Genomic DNA, 24402 nt, shown 5'->3' with positions numbered 1-24402 from the left:
AGAGGTGATGAGGCGCTACGACCTCTAAAATAAAATATGTACATATAATAGCAGAAAGAATATAATAAACTAGGAGCCTTGAAAAAAAAAGGAAATAAAAATCACGAAATAAAAAGCGCAACGCTCTGGAAACGGAATAACTTGCGTGTGAAGAAAACTATATCTATCAAACATAAAATAATTAAAGTAAGAATAGAGAGCTAAAGATACAAAATAACAAGCTCCTAACTCAGCCTGCAAAGTCAAGGCTGGCCGGAGAATACTTACACACACACACACACACACACACACACACACACACACACACACACACACACACACATATACACACACACACACACACATACACACACACACACATATGTAGGTTAGTATGGAGTTAGATGCGGCGGTAGTCCGCACACATATGCAAATGCAGATGCAGGAAATGTAAAATGAAGAATAAGAAATTGAAGAACTAGATAAAACTTTTATTGAAGGATTGAGATTGGAAAAGAAAGAAAAGGGAAGAAGAAGAGCTAGAGAGCTTACGAGGGAACTCTCAGAGCTTCTCTCTCTAACTTCTCTCTATATTGTGTAAACTGAAGGGTGCCTCACAATGAGAACGAGGCCTCCTTTAATAGATGGAAATTCTACTGTTTCTACAGTACAGGTGAAGCTAACCGGTACTATTTGTACAGTACAAGTTGATTATTTTCATGTTTTCTGATTACATATTTTTCGTGATTAAGGACTAATCCTCGCCGAGGTCAATTCCAAAGCAGTCATCTTCATTTTGATTATAACCGGTTGAGGATTCTGCTAACGAAGTAGGATTTTCTTTGTGTTTTTCATCTTCTTTGATCATCTGCATGATTTACTGAAGATGTTTTGCCAAGGTTTCTTTTGATTGAGCTCCTGCAAGGGCTGCAGCTATTTGAGCTTTCTGATTCAGAAATGAAGCCATTTCCGGATCTGAAATCTTCTGACTATGTGGATTGGTTTTGAACCATTCTCTGACCATATCTGAATCAAATTGAGACCACCATTTTACGTAACCATGCCTTTGTAGGATTGGAAGTGATTTGCAGTGGTCTGATTTTGCATATTTGTATTGCCAGGAAAATACCCATGCCAGTGAAAATATTGAGAAAAATTTTAACATTATAGGAACACATGTTTTCTGACTGTTAAATTTTGATTGAAAAAGTTTATACCCTTCATCTGTTGGTGAGGGTAGAATTTCTGGAATTGGCCCAAAGAAGTCCCACCATTGGTAGAACCAATTTGGAAAAATATAATTAGTTTTTCTTTTAAAATAGATTAACCATGAATATCTGTACTGAGTATTTTGAAACCAAAATACTTTAGTCCAGGCTTCCATGTAGTCCTAATAATTAAAACCTATTGGGTCATAATTTTGAGAAAATTTTTGAATTTTGTTTAGATTGTTCCCAAATTATTTTGGGGACAAAATTCTGAGGATTTGGATAGTTGAATGGGTTATAAATTCAGGATTGGTTTTGTCCTTGTAGTGTTTAATAGATACTGAGTCAGTATCTATTAAGATAAATTCGTAAAATTGGCGGGTTTTGTTGGGTGCCAAAGGCCTGAAGTGGAATCCAGTAGGGAAAATCTTTGGGATGACTTTGTTTGGCGAGCTATCCCAGAATTCAGGCTCCATATGGATAATGTTTGAGGTTTTGTTTGTGGACATGTAATTGGTTTGGGCTTTTTGTGTTTTGGTAGTGGTTGAGGATGTTTGAGGTGTCTGGACAATAGCCTTTTCTTTTCCTATTTGTATGACTATTTTATGATTGGCCATTTGGGATACCAGTTGAGCTAAGTCAATTTCTTCATCTGACTCACTGCAAATGTCAGCCCAATATTTTTTGTTGAGTTTAGTGAGACCCTGGTCTTGTAAGGTCAAGAGGGTTTCGATTGGGAAGACATAGTCTGCCTTAGTTTGTTTGGCTTGGTTGTTTGTTGGTTCAATGGATTGTTGAGTGGGTTATTGGGTAGATTACCCAGATTGTTGAGGAGGCTGTTGGGTAGATGACCCTGTTGCGGTGCTGGACCCAGATCTTTTGATTGGCCCGGGTAGGGCTAGGCGAACGCCTCTGCCTCTTGCTGAGGCTAAAGTTGCCTTTTTAGGCATTGTCTTTTTGCTTGTCTCCCTGCAAATATTCATGTGTGAGAAAGTCAGGGAGAGAGTTTGAGTTGCCCTTGATGTGCTCAATATCAAAATTAAAAATGCTTAATATAGCTTGCCACCTAGCAAACACTTATTTTGATGCAAGATTTTTAACATCATTTTGTAAAACATCTTTGGCCAATTTACAGTCAACTCAGACTAAAAATTTTTTATTAAGTCAGATTGAAATTTTGTGATGCATAAAACAATGGCTAAAATTTCTTTTTGATAGTGGAATATTTTTGTTGAGTACTATTCCAATGTTTGGATGTAAATGTAATGATACATTCTTTATCATGCAATTTTTGTTTTAGGATACCCCCATATCCTAAATCTGATGCATCTGTTTTCACTATCTTGAATGCATGAGGAACAGGTAAGTAAAGACAAGGAAGATTGCGGACTTTGGTTTTAAAAAATCTGATAATATCAGAATGTTTGTCTGTCCATGGTGGAGGATTTTTCTTAAGCCTATCATGGAGAGGCTTAATGAGATTTTTAAGATTTGGGATGAAATCCAAGACATAATTGAGACATCCTAGGAACCTCTGGAGCTGAGGTTTATCAAGGATATAATCTAGAAACTTTTCTTCAAAAAAATTGACCTTTCAATTGGGGTTATAGTTCCTTAGAAAATCATATGACCAAGAAAACAGATTTTAGTTTGGAAGAGAACAATTTTCGACTTAGAGACAGCAAGACCATTATTTTAGATGATGTACATAAAAGTTTTAACATGCTTGAAATGTTCATGTAAAGTTTGGGAAAAGATTAAAACATCATCAATATAAACGATTGCAAAGTTTGAGTATGGGTTGAAAATATCGTTCATAATATTTTGAAATTTAGATGGGGCATTTTTCAGACCAAAAGGCATTACATTCCATTCATATTGACCAAATGGAATAGTAAATGCTGTTTTATATCGGTCTGATTCTGTGATTTGGATCTGCCAAAAACCGGATTTCATATCAAATTTTGAAAAAATATTTGCTGAGTTTAATCTATTAAGCAAATCCTTTTTGTTTGGGATAGGATAACGAATCCATTGCAAAGCTTGGTTCAAAAGTTTGTAATTGATGACATGTCTAGGAGTTCCTCGTTCTATTTCAGCTTGTTTATTAACATAAAACACAGAACAGGACCATGGACTCTTGCTAGGACGAATCAATCCTTTATCCAAAAGATCTTTAATTTCTTTTTAACAATGCTGCAAAAGCTGCTCATTCATCTGAATAGGGCGAGCTTTTGTAGGGATTTTTGATTCCTTGAAATCTTTTTCATAGGGAAGATCAATAATGTGTTCTTTGCTATTCCAGAAGGCATGAGGCAAATCAGAACAGATAGATTTTTCAATTTGATTTGAAAGATTTTTTATCTTATCTTGAATCTTTGGTTGAGAAAGCTGTGATTCAAGGGTTTTGAAAGAGATTTCTTCTTTTAAAAAGCAGATCTGTTTGGTTTTGGATTCAATTAGGTTTAGGGATCTCTACTTTGGCGAGTCTAGGAACTCAAAGATAGTTACTTGTCCTCCCACAAAAGAGGTTAGTCCAGAAAAATCTGCCAAATAAGGAAACAAAAGGATTATGAAAGGTGTCCCCAAGACTACATCATTTTTGATATTCTTTGCTATGATAAATTCGGTGGGAATTCGGAGATTACCCTTTTCTACAAAAACATCGGTTAGTTTGAAATTGATACTTAACCTTTCACCCATTATTGAGCTAAGGTGTTCAGTAGACTTTTCGAAATATTTTGTGGCGATCAGACCTTCCTTAATACAGTTCGAATCTGCACCTGAGTCAAAGAGTGCAATGGTGTCGAAAATAAAATCTTTAACGACAATTCGGATATGGACACGATGCTTCATAAAAGAGAATACATTTATTATTCTCAAAATTTCTTTTCCCTCGTTGTTGTTAGAGATTTTATTTTCTTGTTCCTTAGAACACTCAGTCTGGTTTAAAAGAGAATCAAGTTCTTCATCACCAGATTCTTCCTCTTGTATTAATTGCAAGAGAATGAGTTGATGATTGTCTTGATTTCTTTTGATTTCCTTGATTTCCCTTTTAAGATTGTTAACCTCATTCTGGAGGTCTTGAATGGTTATGGGATGAATAACTTATTTTTCTAATTTTTTGAAAATGGGTTTGACATCATATTTATTGCTAAGGACCAAATTTTTGGATTTTTCTCTTTTTGTAAAGATCTTTTTAATTTCAAAAGAAAATTTTTCTTTTGTTCTGGATCGCCAATAGCCTCTATAGCATCAAATAAGTGATCTTGATCTTTGGATAAGACACTAATCTACTTGACATCAGAATCCGAGGATTCTCGTCCAGAGTCATCATCAGAACATTCAATCTGAGGATCAAGGTATTTTTGAAAATTGTTTGGAAAATTTTTCTCATTTTTGGGGTTTTGGAAACCTTTTCTGTTTTTTTTTTAAATTCTTCTCAGTATTAGGTTTAAAAATTTTTTGATTGGATGGTCTTTTAGATTTCCTTGGATGACAAGCAGGAAGACCAAATTGTTCACAAAAAGTTTCCATATCAATACGATTTTGGGTTTTCTCACGAGCAAGTTGCCTTTGGATTTTATCATCTTGACAAATATTCAAAGCAACCTTTTGGATGAAAGAAATGAGTTGACCATAACTTAACTCATCATAGGAATTTTGTCCCTCACTGTATCTCCCAGGGATTTGGGGAGTCCAGCAAGGAATTTTTCTTTCCAAAAATTGGATATTGCTTCCTCTGAGGTCTCATGGGCAGCTTGATAGGCTATGCCTACCATGGTCATATGTTGAAGCATGCTCATGATGTTGTATTCTGTTTTGCCGTCTATATTCCATACATAGAAGTTATTGGCGTTGAAGCTGACAAAACCCAGTTCTCTTTCTTCAAGAGCTAGATCTGGAGCGGAGACACGATTATAACCATATGCAGAGGGTTTGGTTAGACCCTTCCACTTGGTTAGAGAGTTGGTTATAATTGGGCTAACTTTAAGGGATGATTTGTCCGAATCGTCACTTTGACAAGAGGAAGAATCATTGGAATCATGACCAATGGCATTAATGGCCTTGGATGAGCGGGTCTGAATACGAGATGTAGATTCACCAGAGTTTGTAGGAGTCTCAGAGACGGTAGTAAAATGATTTAAAAGTTGGTCAATCTTTTGCATGACTTCTGAATCGCTAGATTGTTGTTATAAAATAAAGGCTTTAAGACTTTGTTTTGCCCTGTTACTCATTTTGAAAGGTTTAAAAAGGGGTTTCTTAATACTTTTAGAAGTAGAGGCTTCAGAAACATTTTTCAAAGAGAAAGTAGATCCTGAGGATAAAAGGTTGTCACCCAAGCATTGTAAAATTCTATTGGTATAATTTGATTGCTCAATGAGATTTTTAATATCTTTTGGGGCGACAGCTTCATCTATATTTTTTTATATAAAAGGAGAGGCTGTAACAGGGTTATGTCCTTCCGTATTTGAAATAACAAAAGCTCCTTTTGGGGGAAACTCAGATCTGACTAAGTTCCCATCTTTGACTTTCCAAGTTGAAATAACATTTGCTGAAAGCAAAATTTGTTTAATTTTGAAAGGGTAATCAATATCATTTTTGATGGAATAAGCATGAAACCATTCAAAGAAAGGAATATGCATTTTAACCTTATTTAGAAAATTGTAATATTTTTCTTTGAATGATGAGATTTGAGCAGCTGTATAAGTACGTAAATACCATTCTCTGCGGAGGTCATACTCCTCAGAGTAAAGGTTTTTACGTAAAGCTTCTCTATTTATAACAAATTCTGTGCTACTCATGGGTACCATCATTCATAGAAGAGTATGTTGGAGATTGATGAGAAGATTGTATTTCAACATCATCATCATCGGTTTGGTAAACTGCTTGAGAAATGTTTGAATTATTTTGTAATCCCAAAATATGAATTTCAGAATTTATGGGTCTCCAGATTTTTGAAAACTGGGATTGAGAAGTCACTGAAAAAGATCTTCTTGCTGAAGCAAAATCGTTAGATGTTCCTGCTTCAAATCTAGAGGAAAAAGAGTTTTGTCTATCAAAGAAAATCTTTACTTTCCCTGATTCATCCTGTTTTATTTCTCGTAAAAGAGGTGCTTGTCTTGGTTGGGTGGGAATGGCTCTATCAATTGACCATGACTCAGGAGGGTCAATTTCATCCCACTTTATGAGCCTTGGGACCGTGACGTTGGCCTTTGTCATGTCGGTGACAAACAAAGTAGTTTCACGATCTTGAGTTTTGAGAAGGACTCTAGAATTACAAGTATTCATGACCTTGTACTAGATCCTATAGATTAAGGTGGCTGGGATGGATCCTTCCTTCATGTTAAGACCAAGAATTCGAATGTTTAGGAAAAGAGAGTCAAGGATGTTGACATCTAGCAAACTGACTGTTTTGTTTGGGAAACAGTTGAAGTAAACCGGACCGTGTCCTAGGCTTGTTTCAACTGTTCCGATTAAGGAATCTTGGAAGTCATTGTGTCTAATATCTCTGAGACACATGAGGATGGAAGCATTCAAGCCTTCTCGGATGAGAGGTTTGACTACAACTTGGACACACCCTATGTGAAGATATCTGTAGTGACGGGCATGTTCTCTGACAGATTGTTTGGTTTAGAGATGGAATTCCTCACTGGAGTCTGGTCCTAGAGGAATATTATTTTCAGCGATTTTGATGATATAGTCTGATTTTCTTTTGTTGTCGTCAGGGACATAAAGCTCATCTTGGGGGATTTTGGGTATCTCCCAATTGTCAATGGCTTGATTGATATCTTCGAAGCAAACTTTTGGATGAAAGAAATGAGTTGACCATAACTTAACTCATCATATATATATATATATATATATACATATCCAAAACCCAAATGTACATAAACAAAATCCTATCCCTCCATAAACCTCTAAGAGGATAAAAATAACAAGTTATATGGACAGTAAGCTAAGTACATATATATACATACATCATTGTATAACAAAATAGCCCAGTAACCACTTTGCTTCAGGAGCCCAGACGCCTAATGAGACGCCTCTCGACTTGCATCTGAAAAATAACAACATAGTATGGAATGAGAACCAGAGGTTCTCAGTATGGTAAAGGTGCCACACACATAATATATAAGGCCCTGGGAATGCCAGAGGCAATCCTAGAACGCCGACACTCATATTATAGAGCTTAAAGTATTAAACAGGAGCCATAAAAAGGTGGTTTTCTAAGAGTATCTAAACCTAACTTAACTTAACCTTAAAATTTAAGTCCCATACTGCCATTCCTCCATACCTCCATCTCCATCAACATTTCACAGACAAATAAGTAAGTAAAGACAACCACAAGAAGGTTACAAATACTGCAGGTAACACATATACATTTAACATGGCAAGTACACTTAGGCACACCTAATTAATGCACAAACAAGTAATTCAAGTCTGAAAACCTTAGATTGTCCACCGACATGCATCCCCAAGAGTCTATGCATAGCTTTTTCTCAAATAATCAATATTGCTCAATGGGGGTTACATTCCCAGGAATTTATAGTGCCCGGTCACACTTACGTCGTAGGGTCAACAGAGTATCGAGCTTTCAACCTGGTACACGTGGTGGCAAGCCACGATACTTTATCCAGGGAATCTCGTATCTCAGATCATTAAGTCATTCAAGCCAAATTTCGTACGTAATCTTTCATCAGAATATCCAGTCAAGTAATATATATGACTTATCCATAACATCTCATAATCAATTTATCACTTTTCAACTTTACTTCACCTTCAAGTTATCCCCATTTCCTAACTTCATCTGATTATCAGGTTTAACACTATTATTTATGACCAATGGAATGATAATAGAGGTTTAGTAGTTTGAAATAGGTTTTAAAAACCTTAAAAATCATGTTTGCTGGAACAAGTGCCACACGTACACGTGGACGTACGTCGTTTTTAAAAGCAGCAGTAGATTACCAGAGAGCTGCAAACTTTGCAAATCTCAGCAGCATAACCACATATTTATTATGCAAACTTCTGACGGGCATAACTCAATCGTTTTAAATCATTTTCCTTCCGTTCTTCGAACGGCATAAACATCACGAACCCAATTTTCATTTTAAAACAACTTGGGAACAAATTGATGGTCCAGATGCCAAGTTATGCCTCGCCAAAATTCGGCCAAAAATCAACCTTTGCAAAAATATTCAAACCTCAATTTTCAATCAAAACTCCATTCCATTCCTTGTTAAATATTCCAAATCTAACACCATATACCAATAGGAAGACTCAACACAACTTTACACCATTTATCAACTAAACAATTTCATTTCTCAACAATTCCTTCAAGCTTCCATTCAATGTTCTTGTAAGCATGTAAACAACCAATCAACCACTTTTTCTTCCAATATCAACATCAATAATAATATCCCCCACATATTTAAATTACCAACTATCCAACAGGAACTAACCAAACTTAATCGTCAATAACAACATTCAACCATGTTTCCTTCCAAATCAACATAACAACAACCACCATCCATAATTAATTACTAATTATCCACAAATACCAACCACGTATATTCCATAACAAATTACTAAACATTAAACATACACCTGCATTCCAACTTATCCTATGGTCATCTAGCCTAAATTTTCACAGAAAATTATATATTAAATGCAAGAAACCTAAACCATACCTTGGCCGATTCCCACGTAACGATCAAGGCAATTTATTTAAAACAAACACAGCCCTTCAAAAATTCAATAACCACTAGGCTCAACTTCCTCCAAGTTCCAATATCCACAATTCCAAGCTCCAATTATTTATTCACAACCTTATACACATTTATAACACATATATACCCAATTTAATACTCAAAGCTCAAATTCAATGAAATTAAAATATAATTATCGTATCCTCACCTAACCCAAGCTTCACATAAGCAAGAGTGAACATTTCCCTCAAGCTAATTAGATCCTAGAACATCAGAAATCAAAGAAATTCAACATTTCTTCTAATTATTTGAAAATATGGAAAAAGAATGGCTGGAAGTGATAATGGCTTACCAAAGAAATTTCTCTGGTAGAAACGTAGAGCTCGACGCGGTGGACGCATGGCCGCAAACGGTGTGGCGATCGAAACTCGGACAGAAAAGTTACGGCGTTCGGGACTTGACGTAGGGGTTTCGGTACGTTTCTCTTCTCCTCCCCCCTATTACGTTGCTGCCTCTGCTGCATTTGAAGAAAGAAAGGAGCTTTAAGCTCATTTAATGGGTTGGTCCGGTTGGGCCTACAGGCCCGATTTAGGCCCGGTTCAACCGATTTGGCCCGTTCAGTCTAATCTTGGACCGATTTTCTCGAAATTAGTGTCAAAATTCTCATCTCGATGAGATCTATCCTACTTTAATATAATATTCACATTTCTAATCTTCCTTATTAAAAACTAATTTGTTGACTAATTATTTACTAATTTAACGGGGTTTACATCCTACCCACCTAATATAGAATTTTTCCCTCAAAATTCAGATGCAGTTACCTGAAAAGAGATGCAGGTAGTCTTTCCACATATATGATTCGAGTTCCCAAGTGTGTTCCTCAATACCAGCTCGACTCCAAGTTACTTTTATCAAAGATACTTCTTTCCCGTTCAATTGTTTAATACTAGTGTCATCTATTTTCACCAAAATTACTGGAAGCATTTGATCTTCTCTCACTTGGATCGGTTCCTGTTCCAGAATATGACTTGCGTCAGGAGTATACTTCCGAAATTGTGAGACATGAAACACGTCGTGCAAATTTGAAAGATACGGCGGTAAGGCAATTCTATAAGCTACTGGCCCAATTCTTTTCAGGATCTCAAACGGTCCAATATAACGGGGATTCAGTTTCTTAGTCTTAATAGATCTTTCAACTTCAGTGGTTGGTGTAACCTTCAGAAAGACATGCTCCCCTTCTTCAAACCCCAAAGGCTTTCGCCTTAGATCAGCATAGCTCTTCTGACGGCTTTGGGCTATAAGCATTCGGCTATGAATCTTCATCATCTGCTCAGTAGTTTCAGCTATCATCTCAGACTCTAACAAACTTCTTTCTCCAGTTCTATACCAACATAGTGGAGATTGACATTTTCTGTCATACAGAGTCACATATGGAGCCATTCCGGTGCTTGCATGGTAGCTATTGTTATAAACAAACTCCACTAATGGCATATACCGATCCCAGATCTCCGACTGGTCCAAGACACAAGCCCTTAACATATCCTCCAAGATCTGAATAGTTCTCTCTGATTGTCCATCCGTCTGAGGGTGATATGCAGTACTTAAACTCAACTGAGTTCCAAATGCACGTTGAAGAGCTCCCCAGAATCTTGATGTGAAACGAGGATCTCTATCAGATATAATGGTAGAAGGCATGCCGTGCAATCTGACAATCTCTTTGATATACATTCGAGCTAATTCTTCCATTGTACAACTTATTCGAATGGGAAAAAAATGAGCTGATTTTGTCAGTTGATCCACAACCACCCAAATAGCGTCACAGCCAGACCGGTTCTAGGCAAACCTATACTCTCCCAATTCCATTGTGGAATCTCCAAAGGTTGAAGGGTTCTTGATGGTCTCTGATGCTCAATCTTAACCTTCTGACATATTAAACATTTAGATACATGCAATGCTACATCTTTCTTCATCCCTGGCCACCAAAACATCTTTTTTAGATCCTGATACATCTTGGTACTCCCTCGATGAATTGAGAACTCACTCTTATGAGTTTCCTTCAAGATACTCTATTGTAGGTCTCCGACATCTGGCACAACAATCCGGTTCTTGAATCTCCATAAACCATCCTGACCTTCTAAAACTTTCCACTATTTTCCCTGTTCAACTGCTGGCAATATCTTACGTAACGCTTCAATATCTCGATGAGCCTTCAGAAGTTCTGATTTAAAATTACTTGAGATCTGCAACTGACTCATATACAGAATTCCAGATTCTTTTCTAACTCCTAAGTTCAAACCTTGAAATGCCTTTAGTATCTCTTCTTCTCGCAACATCATCCAAGCTGCATATAAGGATTTCCGACTCAAGGCGTCCGCCACAACGTTCACTTTTCCTAGATGGTAATTCAATTCAAAATCATAATCTTTCAGAAGCTCCATCCATCTCCTTTGACGCATATTTAAGTCCTTCTGCTCAAAAAGATAGTTCAAAATCTTATGGTCTAAGAAAATGTAGAACTTGACACCACAGAGATAATGCCTCCAGATTTTCAAAGCAAACACAATAGCAGTAAATTCTAAGTCGTGAGTCGTATAGTTCATCTCATACGGCCTTAATTGCCGTGAAGCATATGCTACAATATTCCGGTGCTGCATTAGAATGCACCCTAAACCCTTTAGTGATGCATCATAGTACACTTCAAACGGTTCACTTGGTTCAGGCAATACCAACATGGATGTAATAGTCCACCTGTGATTCAATACTTGAAAACTCTCCTCACACTCTGACGTCTAAACAAAAGGCGTATCCTTCCTAGTCAACTTAGTTAAAGGTAAGGCGAGCTGCGAAAATCCCTCAATGAATCTCTGATAATACCCCGCCAAACCTAGGAAACTCCTGATCTCTGTCACCAAAGTTGGTCGCTCTCAGTTCATTACTGCTTCCACCTTAGCAGGATCCACAATTATTCCCTGCTTACTCACCACGTGACCAAGGAACTTCACCTCACTCTTCCAGAATTCGCATTTAGATAACTTCACATATAACTTCCTGTCTCTCAGAATTTGCAGCACAGTTCGCAAATGATCAGCATGCTCCTCCTCAGTCTTAGAGTAAACAAGAATATCATCAATGAAGACAATGATAAACTTATCTAGGTATGGCCGGATAATCCTGTTCATGTAATCTATGAATACTGCTGGAGCATTAGTCAATCCAAAAGACATCACCGCATACTCATAATGACCATAATGGGTTATAAAAGCAGTTTTCAGAATATCTTCATCTCTAACCCTTATCTATTTTAAACCTAACTACACTCCAAACTAGTTCACCCTTCTAAGTTAACTAAATATTACCCCGCCTTAACAACTAACAGCCTTCGACCTATCATCGACTTAGGCTTCACGTTTATCAACACGCGTCATATATTACGAATGAATATCACATATTAACGATATACAAGGAAGTTCAAAATTCAACTACCAGTTTATGATTACCTTAGGTCTGGAAATCAGATTCGGCTGCATCCCAGCATTTCTGTGTGAACAGTCTCGAGCCATATGCCCCGGCTTCCCGCACTTGTAGCATACACCTAGCCCAGCTCTGCATGGTCTGTTCAGATGGTACTTATTGCATCTTGGGCATCTTAAGTCTTCCGGTCGAGTACTAGTTTCCCTATCTGAATTTAGATTCGGACGGTTGTCGTTCCTTCGGTCATTGTTTTGGCGTTGAGAGCGTGAAGTAACAAAATAACCCCTCTTGAAATTTTTGCTACTAAGTGTAATCTTTGTCTCTTTTTCCTTTTTCTCTGTAAAATATTCCCAGCAATTATTCCTTGCCAACACATTTCTTCTGGAGGTTTCTCCCGTTGTCTGACCTATATTAGTTAACTTTGGATAACCCATTATCTCCAATGGTACTATTGCACTTGGGGCATTATTCTTGCCTTCACGTTTATTTCCACCATCATTGCCAATTCAAGCTTGTGGATCCATCCTATCCATCGCTCGACTGGTCATAGTAGCAACAGCACCAATGGCAGTAACAGCACTCGTCATGGCGGTCCCGAAGTTAGTCAAACTGTCCATCGGTATAGTTATCTCGTTACCTCTCTATCCTCGACCTTGATTACGCCCATGACCGCGCCCATGAGACGCTATTTGGTTCTTATTCACACCAAATAATTGATATTAAGGTGATCAGTCTCAACATCTCAAGATTAATACTTTTAAGTCCCAAATGCATGCTCACGAACACGTATGCTACACATACCAGTCTGATATCCTAAGTAGCACATAGTCTCACATAGAGTATGCTCAAAAGCATAATCAGTCCATTTCTCAGGCTCTACAGGAACGAACTGCTCTGATACCATAATGTAACACCCTACTACACAGAGTATTACACCTAGGATGTAACTGATGAGGGAAAAACGATTCCACACAAAACTCACCGACAAGTGTACCGGGTCGCATCAAGTAGTAATAACTCACAAAAGTGAGGTCGATCCCACAGGGATTGATGGATCAAGCAACTTTAGTGAGGTGATTAGTTTAGTCAAGCTAACAGAGTTGAATTGGATGAAATTGAAGCGACAAAAAGGAAATTGTAAGGAATTTTAAAATACAGAAAGTAAATTACAGTGAAAGTGAAGTGCAGAATGTAAATTAGCTAAAGCTTAAATTACAAAAAAGTAAAATTGCATCAGATCTAACTTGCAGGAACTAAATAACAGAACCTTAAAGAACAAGGAATGTAAATTGCATCAAATGTAAAGGGGGCTGAGTGCTGGAAAATTAAATAAAAGCAGTAAATCAGAACTCAGAGCAATTAAAGAAGATTAAAATTGCATGAAAGTAAATTGGAAGCAATGGGAACAAAAAATTTAAACTCAAGCTCAATGTAAACTAAATTGAAAAATTGCAGAAGAAGATATTGTAGTAGAGAGGTGTAAGAAATGGAAATTGCATAAAGCTAAATTGAATTCTGAAATGTAGAGAGTGTTCTATTCTATCCTACTCATACTCCTATTGCTCTCTAGCAGAGCCAGCCTTTTTTTGATGAATTGAAATTGATGCCTTTATATAGGCTTTACAAAATAAAAATGAAATTGAAATTGAAAACAAATTACAATTTAAATGAAATTCTTATTCTAACTATTTCTTGTGCCTTTGAGTGATGATAATGGGCTTTACTTGCTTTGGATTTGAAGAAGAGTGGATCTGGATGGCTTGGTTCAAGTGGCATGGGTCTGGGTGCATTTGGTTCCCTCCCAGGGAAGCACACCGTTTGGAAAGTGAACACCCAGTTTACTTTTCCAAGGCATGCCTTTGGTGCTCCCTTGGTGTGCCTTGGTTGCTAGCGTTCACTTAGTGAACTTCACGTTCACTTATTGAACGTAGTTCCTTGTGGGTGGCTCTTCTTAGTGCGCGCTATTCTTTCCTTGGCTCTCTCTTCGAAAACATTCACTTTAGTGAACGTGGTGTTCAATTTTTTGAACGCTAGCTTCCTTTGGTTGCTTCCTTTGTGTGCTTTACTCGTGCGCCTTGCTCCCATGGCCCATTATGCCCGAAAACATTCACTTAGTGAACGTGGCGTTCACTTTTTGAACGCTACCCTTTTTGCTGAGCCTTCCTTGGTTGGTTTTTGGGCCTTAAAGATGCCTATAACTTGTGCTTCAATTTCATGCAAAATATAGATTGTTATACATCTTGGAAATCTCTGAATGTCAGCTTTCCAACGCAACTGGAAGCGCATCAATTGGACATATGTAGCTCAAGTTATGGTCCTTTGAAGAAGGCATGGTCACGCTGCTTTGGAGGCCGAAAACGTTCAATTTAGTGAACGTGGCGTTCACTTAGTGAACGCTGCGTTAGAGGCCAAAGTTAACACCAGCTTTTGAGACCCAAACTTAATGTTCACCCCATACTAATATATATCGTTGGAAATATCTGGATGTCTACTTTCCAATGCATTTGAGAGCACATCATTCGAAGCTCTACAGCTCAAGTTATCCTCCTTGGAATGTGAAGAGGTTAGCTGGCCTTACTGCAGGTTGATAGTATGTTCATCTTTGCACTTTTGGGGTAAGTTTTCTCCATCAGATTTAGTGTCCACCATGCAGTTCCATATATGTTTGGAAATCTCTGAATTCCTACTTTCCAATGCCACTAGAGTCACCTCATTTGGAGTTTTGTAGCTCTAGTTATTCTTGTTGGAGTATAAAGAGGTCAGGATTGCAAATCCTCTTTGCTCCTCCTTAAGTCTGTTTCCACTCTTTTTCCACCTTGGGATTGTGATTCTTCTTTTAGTGCTTTTATTGCTCCTTCTCCTTTATCTTTTCACCTGTCATCAACCAAAAAAATACATCAAAGCCTTGGCATAATCATCAAATCTTGCATCATTCATATTATCAACTAAATCTTACAAGAAATCTAATGAAAAATGCATAAAATTACCAATGTTTGATTGAATCAAGTCAAGCATGAAATTCTCACTCAAACACTTACTTATTGCCTAAAAATGCATGAAAACCAAGTGAAAACTAATGAAATAGGCTTGTGAAACTACCCTAAGATGACTTGTCATCAGTAACACATAGGTGGTGAGGCACTAGGACCTCTAAAATAAAATATGTACAAATAATAGTAGAAACAATATAATAAACTAGGAGCCTTGAAAAATAGAGGAAATAAAAATCGCGAATAAAAAGCGTAACGCTCTGGAAATGGAATAACTTGCGTGTGAAGAAAACTATATCTATCAAACATAAAATAATAAAAGTAGGAATAGAGAGCCAAAGATACAAAATAACAAGCTCCTAACTCANNNNATTGTCACCACATCAAAATAATTAAACTAGTTTCAAGGATGAATTCGAAACCCTGTACTTCTTGTTCTTTTGTTTTTAAAACAGTTTTCATTTAAGAGAGGTGATGGAGTCATAGGACATTCATAGCTTTAAGATATAGACACTTAAACACTAATGATCATCTAGTAAAGACATAAACATAATTAAACATGAAGCATGGAAACCGAAAAATAGAAAAATAAGAACAAGGAGATTAAGGAATGCGTCCACCTTAGTGAGGGTGTTGTATTCCTCTTCTTGAAGAACCAATGGTGCTCTTGAGCTCCTCTATGTCTCTTCCTTGTCTTTGTTGCTCCTCCCTCATAGCTCTTTGATCTTCTCTAATTTCATGGAGGATGATGGAGTGCTCTTGGTGCTCCACCCTTAGTTGTCCCATGTTGGAGCTTAATTCTCCTAAGGAGGTGTTGATTTGCTCCCAATAGTTTTGTGGAAGGAAGTGCATCCCTTGAGGCATCTCAGGGATTTCATGGTGAGGAATTTCCTCATGTTCTTGTTGAGGTCCATAAGTGGACTCTCTTGTTTGCTCCATCCTTTTCTTAGTGATGAGCTTTTGAGATGAATCTCTCTATCTCCCATGACTCAGAGGTTCAAGCTTTTGCCTTCCCTTTCCTCTTTCTAGAGGTTTCTCTGGCCTTAGGTGTCATAAATGGTTATGGAAAAACAAAAAGCAATGCTTTTATCACATCAAACTTAAAAGGTTTGCTCGTCCCCGAGGAAAAGAAGAAAGGAAGTAGTAGAAGAAGAATAAAATGGAGGAGATGGAGGTGTGTGAATGGTTCGGCCACTGGGGGTTTAAGGTGGTTATGATGTGTGGAAATAAAGGAGTGATGGTTTGAATTTTGATTGGGTGGGTGTAGGTGGGTGTATGATGGTTTTGGAGAGGAATTGGAGATGATTGGTGGAGGTTATTTTAGGGAAGAATGTTGTGGAAAGGTGTAAAGAGGAGAGAAGAAGAGGTGGGGATCCTGTGGAGTCCACAGATCAAGTGGGGTCAAGGACTTAACATCCCTGCTCCAATTAGGCGTGTAAAATGCCCTTGCAGTGCAATCCTGGCATTTAACGCCAGACTGCTGCTTGTTTCTGGCGTTAAACGCCCAAATATAGCCTGTTTCTGGCGTTTAACACCAGGCAGATGCTTGTTTCTGGCGTTAAACGCCAGCTTGGTGCCTGTTTCTGGCGTTAAATGCCAGACAGATGCTTGTTTCTGGCGTTTAAATGCCAGATTGCTCTCCTCCAGGGTGTGCTGTTTTCAATGTTATTTTTCATTCTGTTTTTGATTTTTCAGTAGTTTTTGTGACTTCACATGATCATCAACCTAAAGAAAACATAAAATAGCAATGGAAAATAAATAAATATAATTAGATAACATTGGGTTGCCTCCCAACAAGCGCTTCTTTAATGTCAATAGCTTGACAGTGAGCCTTCATGGAGCCTCACAGATAATCAGAGCAAGGTTGGAACCTCCCAACACCAAACTTAGAGTTTGAATGTGGGGGTTCAACACCAAACTTAGAGTTTGGTTGCGGCCTCCCAACACCAAACTTAGACTTTGACTTTGGGGGCTTTGGTTGTCTCTGCAGTGAGAGAAGCTTTTTATGCTTCCTCTCCATGGTTACAGAAGGAGATCCTTGAGTATTAAACACAAAGTTGTCCTCATTCAGTTGAAGGATCAATTCTCCTCTGTCCACATCAATCACAGCTCTTGCTGTGGCCAGGAAGGGTCTTTCAAGGATGATGGATTCATCCTCATCCTTCCCAGTATCCAGGATTATAAAATCAGCAGAGATGTAAAGGCCTTTAACCTTTACTAATACGTCCTCTACTTGTCCATAAGCCTATTTTCTTGAGTTGTCTGCCATCTCCAATGAGATTCTGGCAGCTTGCACCTCAAAGATTTCCAGTTTCTCCATTACAGAGAGTGGCATGAGGTTTGTCCCTGACCCAAGGTCACATAGAGCCTTCTCAAAGGTCATGGTGCCTATGGTACAAGGTATTAAGAACTTTCCAGGATCATGTTTCTTCTGAAGCAATGTTAGTTGATCCAGATCACTCAGTTTATTGATGAGCAAGGGAGGTTCATCTTCCCAAGTCTCATTACCAAATAATTTGGCATTCAGCCTCATGATTGCACCAAGATACATGGCAACTTGCTCTTCAGTAACATCCTAATTCTCTTCAGAAGAAAAATACTCATCAGAGTTCATGAAGGGCATAAGGAGGTTCAATGGAATCTCTATGGTCTCTAGATGAGCCTCAAATTCCTTTGGTTCCTCAGAGGGAAACTCCTTGTTGATCACTGGACGTCCCAGGAGGTCTTCCTCACTGGGATTGACGTCCTCTCCCTCCCTTGTAGGTTCGGCCATGATGGTTAAATCAATGGCCTTGCACTCTCTTTTTGGATTCTCTTCTGTATTGCTTGGGAGAGTACTAGGAGGAGTTTCAGTGACTCTTTTACTCAGCTGACCCACTTGTGCCTCAATATTTCTAATGGAGGACCTTGTTTCATTCATGAAACTTAAATTGGCCTTAGATAGATCAGAGACTATATTTGCTAAGCTAGATGGATTCTGCTCAGAATTCTCTATCTGTTGCTGAGTGGATGATGGAAAAGGCTTGCTATTGCTAAACCTATTTCTTCCACCATTATTAAAGCCTTGTTGAGGCTTTTGTTGATCCTTCTATGAGAAATTTGGATGATTCCTCCATGAGGGATTATAGGTGTTTCCATAGGGTTCACCCATGTAATTCACCTCTGATATTGCAGGGTTCTCAGGATCAGAAGCTTCTTCTTTAGAAGATGCTTCTTTAGTATTGTTGGATGATTCCTTCAATCCATTCAAACTCTAAGAGATCATATTGACTTGCTGAGTCAATATTTTATTCTGAGCCAATATGGCATTCAGAGTATCAATTTCAAGAACTCCCTTCCTCATAGGCGTCCCATTATTCACAGGATTCCTTTCAGAAGTGTACATGAACTGGTTATTTGCAACCATGTCAATGAGTTATTGAGCTTTTGCAGGCGGTTTCTTTAGGTGAATGGATCCACCTGCAGAATGGTCCAGTAACATCTCTGATAGCTCAGAGAGACCATCATAGAATATATCCAGGATGGTCCATTCTGAAAGCATGTCAGAAGGACATATTTTGGTCAGTTCCTTGTATCTCTCCCAAGCTTCATAGAGGGATTCACCTTCTTTCTGTTTGAAGGTTTGAACATCCACTCTAAGCTTACTAAGCTTTTGAGGAGGAAAGAACTTGGCTAAGAAAGCCGTGACCAACTTTTCCCAAGAGTTCAGGCTATCCTTAGGTTGAGAGTCCAACCATATTCTAGCTCTGTCTCTTACAGCAAATGGGAAAAGCATAAGCCTGTAGACCTCGGAATCAACCCCATTGGTCTTAACAGTATCACAGATCTGCAAGAATTCAGTTAAGAACTAAAAAGGATCTTCAGATGGAAGTCCATGAAACTTACAGTTCTGTTGCATCAGAGAAACTAATTGAGGTTTAAGCTCAAAGTTATTTGCTCCAATGGCAGGAATTGAGATGCTTCTTCCATGTAAATTGGAATTTGGTGCAGTAAAGTCACCAAGCATCTTCCTTGCATTGTTATTATTTTCGGCCATGTCTCCTTCTTTTTCGAAAATTTCTGTCAGATTTTCTCTAGAGAGTTGTGCTTTAGCTACCCTTATCTTCCTCTTCAGAGTTCTTTCAGGTTCAGAATTAGCCTCAACAAGAATGTTCTTATCCTTGTTCCTGCTCATATGAAAAAGAAGAAAACAGAAAAGAAAATATGGAATCCTCTATGTCACAGTATAGATATTCCTTATGCAAGTATAAGAAGAGAAGAATGTAAGAAGGAGAAGAGGTAAAATTCGAACACGGAGAGGAAGATGGGGTTCGAATTTTGGGTGGAAGAGAAGTATTAGTAGATGAATAAATAAATAGAAGGAGATGAGAGAGAGGGATTTTCGAAAATTAATTAAATTAAAAAATAAAATTTAAAGTTAAATTTCGAAAATTAAAATTGAAATCAAATTAAATTAAAAATTAAAAAAATTAGTTAAAAAAAAGGGAATTTTGAAAAAGAGGAAGGTGATTTTCGAAAATTAGAGAGAGAATTAGTTAGGTAGTTTTGAAAAAGATAAGAATCAAACAAAAAGATAATATTGATTGAAAAAGATTTGAAACTTAATTTTTTAAAAGATAAGAAGTTAGAAAAGAAGTTAGAAAAGATTTTGAAATTGATTTTGAAAAAGATGTGATTGAAAATTATTTTGAAAAAGATTTGAAAAGGAAATTTAAAAAGATTTGATTTTGAAAATTAAAGTTGATTACTTGACTAACAAGAAACTAAAAAGATATGATTCTAGAGTTTAAAGATTGAACCTTTCTTACTAGGCAAGTAACAAACTTAAAAATTTTGAATCAATCACATTAATTGTTAGCATTAAATTCGAAAATATGAAACAAAAATAAGAAAAAGATTTTTGAAAATTATTTTGAAATTTTCAAAAATCATAAAAGAAAAATGAGAAAGATTTGAATTTTTTTGAAAGGATTTGAAAAAGATAGAATTTTTAAATTGAAAATTTGATTTGACTCATAAGAAACAACTAAATTTTAAAAAGTTTTGAAAAAGTCAACTCAAATTTTCGAATTTGATGAGAAGAAAAAGGGAAAGATATTTTTTTGATTTTTGAATTTTTAATGATGAAAGAGAAAAACATAAAAAAGACTCAATGCATGAAAATTTTGGATCAAAACAATTGATGCATGCAAGAACACTTTGAATGTCAAGATGAACACCAAGAACACCTTGAATGTCAAGATGAACACCAAGAACTTATTTTTGAAAAATTTTCAAGAAAAGAAAACATGCAAGACACCAAACTTAGAAATTTTTAATATTCAGACACTAAGAAATTGAAAATGCATATGAAAAACTAGAAAAGACACAAAACAAGAAAATATGAAGATCAAACAAGAAGACTGGCCAAGAACAACTTGAAGATCATGAAGAATGCAATGCATGAAATTTTTGAAAATAAATTTTTTTTTTAGAAAATCAAAAAGATGCAATTGACACCAAACTTAAAACTTGACTCTAGACTCAAACAAGAAACACAAAATTATTTTTGATTTTTTTTTTGGTTTTTATGATTTTATAAATTTTTTTTGGATTTTTTTGAAAATTATTTTGGAAAAACGAAAAAGAAGAAATATTTATTTATTTAATCATTTTTTATGTATTTTTCGAAAATTAGAAATAAAAAACTTAAAATTAAAATAAAATTACCTAATCTGAGCAACAAGATGAACCGTCAGTTGTCCAAACTCGAACAATCCCCGGCAACGGCGCCAAAAACTTGGTGCACGAAATCGTGATTGTTCCATTCCTTGGTAACGGCGCTAAAAAGTCAGTACGCACGTTCATAATCTTAGTTCTTGCTCACAACTTTGCACAACTAACCAGCAAGTGCACTGGGTCGTCCAAGTAATAAACCTTACGTGAGTAAGGGTCGATCCCACGGAGATTGTCGGCTTGAAGCAAGCTATGGTTACTTTGTAAATCTCAGTCACGCGGATTCAAAAGGTTATAGAGTTTTAATAATTAAAAGATAAATAAAACATAAACTAGGATAGAGATACTTATGTAATTCATTGGTGAGAATTTCAGATAAGCGTATAGAGATGCCTTTCGTTCTTCTGAACCTCTGCTTTCCTGCTGTCTTCATCCAATCATTCCTACTCCTTTCCATGGCAAGCTGTATGTAGGGCATCACCGTTGTCAATGGCTACATCCCATCCTCTCTGTGAAAATGGTCCAATGTGCTGTCACTGCATGGCTAATCATCTGTTGGTTCTCGATCATACTGGAATAGGATTTACTATCCTTTTGCGTCTGTCACTACGCCCAGCACTCGCGAGTTTGAAGCTCGTCACAGCCATCCCTTCCCAGATCCTACTCGGAATACCAAAGACAAGGTTTAGACTTTCTGGATCTCAAGAATGGCCGTCCATGGGTTCTAACTTATACCACAAAGATTCTAATATCTCGGACTCGGTCCTCTGTATTAGATATCTAAGAGATACTCATTCTAGCTTGTTTGCATGTAGAACGGAAGTGTTTGTCAGGCACGTGTTCATAAGTGAGAATGATGATGAGCGTCACATAATCATCACATTCATCATGTTCTTGTGTGCGAATGGATATCTTAGAGAAGGAATAAGATTGAATTGAATAGAAAAACAGTAGTATTTTGTATTAATTCATGAGGAACAGCAGAGCTCCACACCTTAATCTATGGAGTGTAGAAACTCTACCGTTGAAAATACATAAGTGACAAGGTCCAGGCATGGCCGAATGGCCAGCCCCCAAAACGTGATCAAAGGATCAAAAAATTATCCAAAGATGTAAATACATTAGTAAAAAGTCCTATTTATGCTAAACTAGTTACTAGGGTTTACAGAAATGAGTAAATGATGCAGAAATTCACTTCCGGGGCCCACTTGGTGTGTGCTTGGGCTGAGCATTGAGCTTTACACGTGTAGAGGCTTCTCTTGGAGTTGAACGCCAGTTTGTAACCTGTTTTTGGCGTTTAACTCCACTTTGCAACCTGTTTCTGGCGTTTAACTCCAGAATGCAGCATGGAACTGGCGTTGAACGCCAGTTTGCATCCTCTAAACTCGGGCAAAGTATGTACTATTATATATTGCCGGAAAGCCCTGGATGTCTACTTTCCAACACAATTAAGAGCGCGCCATTTGGAATTCTGTAGCTCCAGAAAATCCACTTTGAGTGCAGGGAGGTCAGAATCCAACAGCATCTGCAGTCCTTCTTCAACCTCTGAATCTGAATTTTGCTCAAGTCCCTCAATTTCAGCCAGAAATGACCTGAAATCACAGAAAAACAAAAAAATCATAGTAAAGTCCATAAATGTGAATTTTATTTAAAAACTAATAAAAATATACTAAAAACTAACTAAATAATACTAAAAACTATGTAAAAACAATGCCAAAAAGCGTATAAATTATCCGCTCATCACACACACACACACACACATATATATATACATATCCAAAACCCAAATGTACATAAACAAAATCCTGTCTCTCCATAAACTTCTAAGAGGATAAAAAGAACAAGTTATGTGGAGAGTAAGCTAGGTACATATATATACATACATCACTGTATAACAAAATAGCCCAGTAACCACTTTGCTTCAGGAGCCCAGGCGCCTAATGAGACGCCTCTTGACCTGCATCAGAAAAACAACAACATAGTATGGAATGAGAACTGGAGGTTCTCAGTATGGTAAAGGTGCCACACACATAATATATAAGGCCCTGTGAATGCCAGAGGCAATCCTAGAACGCCGACACTCAGATTATAGAGCTTAAAGTATTAAACAGGAGGCATAAAAAGGTGGTTTTCTAAGAGTATCTAAACCTAACTTAACTTAACCTTAACATCTAAGTCCCATACTGATATTCCTCCACACCTCCATCTCCGTCAGCATTTCACAGACAAATAAGCAGATAAAGACAAGTACAAGAATGTTACAAATACTGCAGGTAACACATATACATTTAGCATGGCAAGTACACTTAGGCACACCCAATTAGTATGCATATGATGCATGCTTCTCCTATGGCTGATAAGGCTCATCTGTCGGTTATCCAGCCAACCCGACAAGTCCGAAAACCTTAGACTGTCCCCTGACGTGCATCCCCAAGACTCTATGCATAGCTTTTTCTCAAATAATCAATATTGCTCAACGGGGTTACATTCCTGGGAATTTATAGTGCCCGGTCACACTTACATCGTAGGGTCAATAGAGTATCGAGCTTTCAACCTGGTACACATGGTGGCAAGCCACGACACTTTATCTAGGGAATCTCGTATCTCAGATCATTAAATCAATCAAGCCAAATTTTGTACGTAATCTTTCATCAGAATATCCAGTCAAGTAACATATATGACTTATCCGTAACATCTCATAATCAATTCATCACTTTTCAACTTTACTTCACCTTCAAGTTATCCTCATTTCCTAACTTCATCTGATTATCAGGTTTAACACTATTATTTATGAGCAATGGAATGAAAATAGAGGTTTAGTAGTTTGAAATAGGTTTTAAAAACCTTAAAAATCATGTTTGCCGGAACAGGTGCCACGCGTACGCGTGGACGTACGTCCTTTTTAAAAGCAGAAGCAGATTACCAGAGAGCTGCAAACCTTGCAAATCTCAGCAGCATAACCACATATTTATCATCCAAACTTCCGATGGGCATAACTCAATCGTTTTAAATTGTTTTCCTTCAGTTCTTCAAACGGCATAAACATCACGAACGCAATTTTCATTTTAAAACAAGTTAGGAACAAATTGAAGGTCCGGAAGCCAAGTTATGCCTCGCCAAAATTTGGCCAAAAATCAACCTTTGCAAAAATATTCAAACCTTAATTTTCAATCAAAACTCCATTCCATTCCTTGTTAAATATGCCAAATCTAACACCATATACCAATAGAAAGACTCAACACAACTTTACACCATTTATTAAGAAACAATTTCATTTCTCAACAATTCCTTCAAGCTTCCATTCAATGTTCTTGTAAGCATGTAAAC

General features: G+C 37.3%; 1 long non-coding RNA gene across 2 annotated transcripts; it reads right to left on the bottom strand.

Annotated features, from left to right (window-relative positions):
• On the bottom strand, positions 222–23385 carry LOC110270654. 2 transcript variants are annotated; one of them, XR_002360294.1, is made up of 3 exons: positions 22832–23385; positions 21767–21769; positions 222–262 (listed from the first exon to the last, which is right to left on the bottom strand). It is a non-coding gene; the product is annotated as an uncharacterized LOC110270654 (long non-coding RNA). The 2 variants fall into 2 exon arrangements; XR_002360293.1 differs by lacking the exon at positions 21767–21769 and adding an exon at positions 2527–2529 and having other exon boundaries at positions 244–262; positions 22826–23385.

This window comes from Arachis ipaensis, chromosome B04 (assembly GCF_000816755.2).
Source record: "Arachis ipaensis cultivar K30076 chromosome B04, Araip1.1, whole genome shotgun sequence".
Classification (NCBI taxonomy): Eukaryota; Viridiplantae; Streptophyta; class Magnoliopsida; order Fabales; family Fabaceae; genus Arachis; species Arachis ipaensis.
Note: the sequence above shows the minus strand (reverse complement) of the source record. Positions and strands in the feature narration are given on the sequence as shown.